Source organism: Hyperolius riggenbachi, chromosome 9, assembly GCF_040937935.1.
Source record: "Hyperolius riggenbachi isolate aHypRig1 chromosome 9, aHypRig1.pri, whole genome shotgun sequence".
NCBI classification, from domain to species: domain Eukaryota; kingdom Metazoa; phylum Chordata; class Amphibia; order Anura; family Hyperoliidae; genus Hyperolius; species Hyperolius riggenbachi.
In genome coordinates this window covers 191967543-191975910 of record NC_090654.1, presented here as the reverse complement: position 1 = coordinate 191975910, position 8368 = coordinate 191967543, and the positions used below count along the sequence as shown (strand labels likewise).

General features: G+C 44.3%; 1 long non-coding RNA gene across 1 annotated transcript; it reads right to left on the bottom strand.

Moving 5' to 3' along the window:
- Window positions 1-670: 670 nt before the first annotated feature.
- Window positions 671-8272, bottom strand: LOC137532853 (uncharacterized). Its single transcript, XR_011024034.1, has 5 exons — window positions 8143-8272; window positions 6047-6183; window positions 4375-4511; window positions 2282-2418; window positions 671-747 (listed from the first exon to the last, which is right to left on the bottom strand). It is a non-coding gene; the product is annotated as an uncharacterized lncRNA (long non-coding RNA).
- Between the last annotated feature and the right edge of the window lie 96 nt (window positions 8273-8368).

The window sequence follows — 8368 nt, the reverse complement described above, 5'->3', positions numbered from 1 at the left end:
CTTGAAATTTGGTACACATTTATTCATATTAATTTTGACACTGTCATTACCAATTCTGTGTTTTGTACCAACTCTGTATTTCATATATGGCTGTATACCGTTGTCTGTATTATTTTATACCCCATGATTGTTTCTTACTTTGTGCAACGCTATGGAATATGTTGGCGCTAAATGATTCAATAATAATAATGATAATAATAATCTATCTAAAATAATAGTTCTGATGACTACAGCCTCCAGAGGTGCACCACAGCACAAAGACCGCTCCGGAGTAATCCTGGTGAAATCACAACATGGCATTGACTCTTCTAAGAGCGGTGCTCAAACTGCAGTGGTGCACCTGTGGGACCCCTGGAAGAGGTGATGTCCTCCACCCAGCTCCTCAATTACAGAGGGGTCTACAGAGGAGGTGGGCAGTCGAGGTAGCCTAACAGACGGTCACCTCTCCTCGCTGTAGGCTATCAGAGCAAAGTGGATGACTCCACATTTTTATCCGCGGACGCAGCCACCGCATCTGCATACCGAGAGGGAGGTTAAAAAAGGAACTTTAGCAGTGTTTTTTTTTTAAAGAAACAAAGTGTTAAAGTCTCACCTGTCCACTGGCGCGACTCGGTGACCTCACTGTGAGCTTCTGTTCCATGCGACACTGTTGCATCTATTTGAAATCCACGCGACACTGTTGCATCTATTTGAAATCTGTCTGCAGTGAGTGGGCAGGCAACAGAATCCTCTCAGAACAGATTCGATCTGAAATCAAGCAGAAGAGAAATCAGGCTGATGGTCCATTTGGTGGCAGATTGACAGGTTTATGGGAACATTAAAGTGGACCTTAACCGAGTAAAAGAAAAAAAAAGTTTCATTTATCTGGGGCTTCCACCAGCCCCCTGCAGAAGTTCTGTGCTCGTGCTGGGACAAACCAATCCTCTGCTCCCCCGCAGCCAGCTAGTTCTGTTTTTGGCGACTATCCAGTCGCCGGGCCAGCTCTACTTGAGCGTCCCTTGATCGTGCTTGCGTTGCTGGGGCCATCCTGCGCATGCGCAATGGACCTGATTCCTTTGGGCAACATTGATGAGTTACACAAACGCGAGTCAGCTGTGTAGCGGGCGACGCACTCTGTTGCTATGCGGGGGCGGAGGGACGAAGGAGCAGTGCATGCATGATGTCACACGGAGGTTGGGGGAGTGGCATTTTCAAAACATTCGGTTACTGCTCGAGTGAGTTGATCGGCCAGGTGCATTGTTTGCAGGTAGGCAGTCTGGAGTTATTGTGCACACGCCTGATTATCTTTATTATATTGTGATCAGCTTTCGTCAGCAAATTGTGAGAACATAGAAGCGTACAGCATCAGGCTAATCAATATACAAAGCAATCGATATCATATAATAAAGCAACATAATGTACAGCTATATACAATGGTCTCATACAATGGTGTATACAAAAATAGATTGGCCCATGATCTTTTGTATACACCACTGTATGAGACCATTGCATATAGCTGTACATTTTGTTGCTTTAATATATATTGATTGCGTTGTATATTGATTAGCTTGTATATTGATTTGTACTCCTACTAGATAACCTAAACGCACTGCTACTAGGTATGAATGGTGTATACTACCCCACCTCTTGTCCCCCCATTTCCTTATATTGTAAGCTCACAAGGGCTGGGCTCTCTCACCCTTTTCTGTCTTGAAATTTGGTACACATTTATTCATATTAATTTTGACACTGTCATTACCAATTCTGTGTTTTGTACCAACTCTGTATTTCATATATGGCTGTATACTGTTGTCTGTATTATTTTATACCCCATGATTGTTTCTTACTTTGTGCAACGCTATGGAATATGTTGGCGCTAAATGATTCAATAATAATAATGATAATAATAATCTATCTAAAATAATAATTCTGATGACTACAGCCTCCAGAGGTGCACCACAGCACAAAGACCGCTCCGGAGTAATCCTGGTAAAATCACAACATGGCATTGACTCTTCTAAGAGCGGTGCTCAAACTGCAGTGGTGCACCTGTGGGACCCCTGGAAGAGGTGATGTCCTCCACCCAGCTCCTCAATCACAGAGGGGTCTACAGAGGAGGTGGGCAGTCGAGGTAGCCTAACAGACGGTCACCTCTCCTCGCTGTAGGCCATCAGAGCAAAGTGGATGACTCCACATTTTTACCCACGGACGCAGCCACCGCATCTGCATACCGAGAGGGAGGTTAAAAAAGGAACCTGAGCAGTGTTTTTTTTTTTAAAGAAACAAAGTGTTAAAGGCTCACCTGTCCACTGGCGTGACTCCTGGCCTCCTCCAGTGACCTCACTGTGAGCTTCTGTTCCACGCGACACTGTTGCACCTATTTGAAATCTGTCTGCAGTGAGTGGGCAGGCAACAGAATCCTCTCAGAACAGATTCGATCTGAAATCAAGCAGAAGAGAAATCAGGCTGATGGTCCATTTGGTGGCAGATTGACAGGTGTATGGGAACATTAAAGTGAACCTTAAAGAGAAACTCCAACCAAGAATTGAACTTTATCCCAATCAGTAGCTGGTACCCCCTTTTACATGAGAAATAGAATGATTTTCACAAACAGACCATCAGGGGGCGCTGTGTGACTAATTTTGTGCTAAAACCCCTCCCACAAGAGGCTCTGAATACCGCGGTACTCTGGGCAAACTGCCACAATGTAACAATGTTCACAGACAGGAAATGGCTGTTTAAAGCTGTCTGTAACAGCCAGAGCAGCTAGAAACAGCTACATAACTTGCCCACAGTAACAATGTCACCATGTAATACATGTCAGAATGTGAATCTGGGAGAGGAAAGATTTTACAATGAGCAAACACTGACTAAATCATTTATACATAATTAATTATTGTAAAAATGAAGCACTTTTTTTTCAATTATTTTCACTGGAGTTCCTCTTTAACCGAGTAAAAGAAAAAAAAAGTTTCACTTATCTGGGGCTTCCACCAGCCCCCTGCAGAAGTTCTGTGCTCGTGCTGGGACAAACTAATCCTCTGCTCCCCCGCAGCCAGCTAGTTCCGTTTTTGGCGACTATCCAGTCGCCGGGCCAGCTCTACTTGAGCGTCCCTGGATCATGCTTGCGTTGCTGGGGCCATCCTGCGCATGCGCAATGGACCTGATTCCTGTGGGCAACATTGCTGAGTTACACAAACGCGAGTCAGCTGTGTAGCGGATGATGCACTCTGTTGCTATGCGGGGGCGGAGGGACGAAGGAGTAGTGCATGCATGATGTCACACGGAGGTTGGGGGAGTGGCATTTTCAAAACATTCGGTTACTGCTCGAGTGAGTTGATCGGCCAGGTGCATTGTTTGCAGGTAGGCGGTCTGGGGTTATTGTGCACACGCCTGATTATCTTTATTGTATTGTGATCAGCTTTCGTCAGCAAATTGTGAGAACAGAGAAGCGTACAGCATCAGGCTAATCAATATACAAAGCAATCGATATCATATAATAAAGCAACATAATGTACAGCTATATACAATGGTCTCATACAATGGTGTATACAAAAATAGATTGGCTCATGATCTTTTGTATACACCACTGTATGAGACCATTGCATATAGCTGTACATTATGTTGCTTTAATATATATTGATTGCGTTGTATATTGATTAGCTTGTATATTGATTTGTACTCCTACTAGGTAACCTAAACGCACTGCTACTAGGTATGAATGTTGTATACTACCCCACCTCTTGTTCACCCATTTCCTTATATTGTAAGCTCACAAGGGCTAGGCTCTCTCACCCTTTTCTGTCTTGAAATTTGGTACACATTTATTCATATTAATTTTGACACTGTCATTACCAATTCTGTGTTTTGTACCAACTCTGTATTTCATATATGGCTGTATACCGTTGTCTGTATTATTTTATACCCCATGATTGTTTCTTACTTTGTGCAACGCTATGGAATATGTTGGCGCTAAATGATTCAATAATAATGATAATAATAATCTATCTAAAATAATAGTTCTGATGACTACAGCCTCCAGAGGTGCACCACAGCACAAAGACCGCTCCGGAGTAATCCTGGTGATATCACAACATGGCATTGACTCTTCTAAGAGCGGTGCTCAAACTGCAGTGGTGCACCTGTGGGACCCCTGGAAGAGGTGATGTCCTCCACCCAGCTCCTCAATCACAGAGGGGTCTACAGAGGAGGTGGGCAGTCGAGGTAGCCTAACAGACGGTCACCTCTCCTCGCTGTAGGCCATCAGAGCAAAGTGGATGACTCCACATTTTTACCCGCGGACGCAGCCACCGCATCTGCATACCGAGAGGGAGGTTAAAAAAGGAACCTGAGCAGTGTTTTTTTTTTTAAAGAAACAAAGTGTTAAAGGCTCACCTGTCCACTGGCGCGACTCCTGGCCTCCTCCAGTGACCTCACTGTGAGCTTCTGTTCCACGCGACACTGTTGCATCTATTTGAAATCTGTCTGCAGTGAGTGGGCAGGCAACAGAATCCTCTCAGAACAGATTCGATCTGAAATCAAGCAGAAGAGAAATCAGGCTGATGGTCCATTTGGTGGCAGATTGACAGGTGTATGGGAACATTAAAGTGAACCTTAACCGAGTAAAAGAAAAAAAAAAGTTTCATTTATCGGGGGCTTCCACCAGCCCCCTGCAGAAGTTCTGTGCTCGTTCTGGGACAAACCAATCCTCTGCTCCCCCGCAGCCAGCTAGTTCTGTTTTTGGCGACTATCCAGTCGCCGGGCCAGCTCTACTTGAGCGTCCCTTGATCGTGCTTGCGTTGCTGGGGCCATCCTGCGCATGCGCAATGGACCTGATTCCTTTGGGCAACATTGATGAGTTACACAAACGCGAGTCAGCTGTGTAGCGGGCGACGCACTCTGTTGCTATGCGGGGGCGGAGGGACGAAGGAGCAGTGCATGCATGATGTCACACGGAGGTTGGGGGAGTGGCATTTTCAAAACATTCGGTTACTGCTCGAGTGAGTTGATCGGCCAGGTGCATTGTTTGCAGGTAGGCGGTCTGGAGTTATTGTGCACACGCCTGATTATCTTTATTATATTGTGATCAGCTTTCGTCAGCAAATTGTGAGAACATAGAAGCGTACAGCATCAGGCTAATCAATATACAAAGCAATCGATATTATATAATAAAGCAACATAATGTACAGCTATATACAATGGTCTCATACAATGGTGTATACAAAAATAGATTGGCCCATGATCTTTTGTATACACCACTGTATGAGACCATTGCATATAGCTGTACATTTTGTTGCTTTAATATATATTGATTGCGTTGTATATTGATTAGCCTGTATATTGATTTGTACTCCTACTAGATAACCTAAACGCACTGCTACTAGGTATGAATGTTGAATACTACCCCACCTCTTGTTCACCCATTTCCTTATATTGTAAGCTCACAAGGGCTGGGCTCTCTCACCCTTTTCTGTCTTGAAATTTGGTACACATTTATTCATATTAATTTTGACACTGTCATTACCAATTCTGTGTTTTGTACCAACTCTGTATTTCATATATGGCTGTATACTGTTGTCTGTATTATTTTATACCCCATGATTGTTTCTTACTTTGTGCAACGCTATGGAATATGTTGGCGCTAAATGATTCAATAATAATAATGATAATAATAATCTATCTAAAATAATAATTCTGATGACTACAGCCTCCAGAGGTGCACCACAGCACAAAGACCGCTCCGGAGTAATCCTGGTGAAATCACAACATGGCATTGACTCTTCTAAGAGCGGTGCTCAAACTGCAGTGGTGCACCTGTGGGACCCCTGGAAGAGGTGATGTCCTCCACCCAGCTCCTCAATCACAGAGGGGTCTACAGAGGAGGTGGGCAGTCGAGGTAGCCTAACAGACGGTCACCTCTCCTCGCTGTAGGCCATCAGAGCAAAGTGGATGACTCCACATTTTTACCCGCGGACGCAGCCACCGCATCTGCATACCGAGAGGGAGGTTAAAAAAGGAACCTGAGCAGTGTTTTTTTTTTTAAAGAAACAAAGTGTTAAAGGCTCACCTGTCCACTGGCGTGACTCCTGGCCTCCTCCAGTGACCTCACTGTGAGCTTCTGTTCCACGCGACACTGTTGCACCTATTTGAAATCTGTCTGCAGTGAGTGGGCAGGCAACAGAATCCTCTCAGAACAGATTCGATCTGAAATCAAGCAGAAGAGAAATCAGGCTGATGGTCCATTTGGTGGCAGATTGACAGGTGTATGGGAACATTAAAGTGAACCTTAAAGAGAAACTCCAACCAAGAATTGAACTTTATCCCAATCAGTAGCTGGTACCCCCTTTTACATGAGAAATAGAATGATTTTCACAAACAGACCATCAGGGGGCGCTGTGTGACTAATTTTGTGCTAAAACCCCTCCCACAAGAGGCTCTGAATACCGCGGTACTCTGGGCAAACTGCCACAATGTAACAATGTTCACAGACAGGAAATGGCTGTTTAAAGCTGTCTGTAACAGCCAGAGCAGCTAGAAACAGCTACATAACTTGCCCACAGTAACAATGTCACCATGTAATACATGTCAGAATGTGAATCTGGGAGAGGAAAGATTTTACAATGAGCAAACACTGACTAAATCATTTATACATAATTAATTATTGTAAAAATGAAGCACTTTTTTTTCAATTATTTTCACTGGAGTTCCTCTTTAACCGAGTAAAAGAAAAAAAAAGTTTCACTTATCTGGGGCTTCCACCAGCCCCCTGCAGAAGTTCTGTGCTCGTGCTGGGACAAACTAATCCTCTGCTCCCCCGCAGCCAGCTAGTTCCGTTTTTGGCGACTATCCAGTCGCCGGGCCAGCTCTACTTGAGCGTCCCTGGATCATGCTTGCGTTGCTGGGGCCATCCTGCGCATGCGCAATGGACCTGATTCCTGTGGGCAACATTGCTGAGTTACACAAACGCGAGTCAGCTGTGTAGCGGATGATGCACTCTGTTGCTATGCGGGGGCGGAGAGACGAAGGAGTAGTGCATGCATGATGTCACACGGAGGTTGGGGGAGTGGCATTTTCAAAACATTCGGTTACTGCTCGAGTGAGTTGATCGGCCAGGTGCATTGTTTGCAGGTAGGCGGTCTGGAGTTATTGTGCACACGCCTGATTATCTTTATTATATTGTGATCAGCTTTCGTCAGCAAATTGTGAGAACATAGAAGCGTACAGCATCAGGCTAATCAATATACAAAGCAATCGATATTATATAATAAAGCAACATAATGTACAGCTATATACAATGGTCTCATACAATGGTGTATACAAAAATAGATTGGCCCATGATCTTTTGTATACACCACTGTATGAGACCATTGCATATAGCTGTACATTTTGTTGCTTTAATATATATTGATTGCGTTGTATATTGATTAGCCTGTATATTGATTTGTACTCCTACTAGATAACCTAAACGCACTGCTACTAGGTATGAATGTTGAATACTACCCCACCTCTTGTTCACCCATTTCCTTATATTGTAAGCTCACAAGGGCTGGGCTCTCTCACCCTTTTCTGTCTTGAAATTTGGTACACATTTATTCATATTAATTTTGACACTGTCATTACCAATTCTGTGTTTTGTACCAACTCTGTATTTCATATATGGCTGTATACTGTTGTCTGTATTATTTTATACCCCATGATTGTTTCTTACTTTGTGCAACGCTATGGAATATGTTGGCGCTAAATGATTCAATAATAATAATGATAATAATAATCTATCTAAAATAATAATTCTGATGACTACAGCCTCCAGAGGTGCACCACAGCACAAAGACCGCTCCGGAGTAATCCTGGTGAAATCACAACATGGCATTGACTCTTCTAAGAGCGGTGCTCAAACTGCAGTGGTGCACCTGTGGGACCCCTGGAAGAGGTGATGTCCTCCACCCAGCTCCTCAATCACAGAGGGGTCTACAGAGGAGGTGGGCAGTCGAGGTAGCCTAACAGACGGTCACCTCTCCTCGCTGTAGGCCATCAGAGCAAAGTGGATGACTCCACATTTTTACCCGCGGACGCAGCCACCGCATCTGCATACCGAGAGGGAGGTTAAAAAAGGAACCTGAGCAGTGTTTTTTTTTTTAAAGAAACAAAGTGTTAAAGGCTCACCTGTCCACTGGCGCGACTCCTGGCCTCCTCCAGTGACCTCACTGTGAGCTTCTGTTCCACGCGACACTGTTGCATCTATTTGAAATCTGTCTGCAGTGAGTGGGCAGGCAACAGAATCCTCTCAGAACAGATTCGATCTGAAATCAAGCAGAAGAGAAATCAGGCTGATGGTCCATTTGGTGGCAGATTGACAGGTGTATGGGAACATTAAAGTGAACCTTAACCG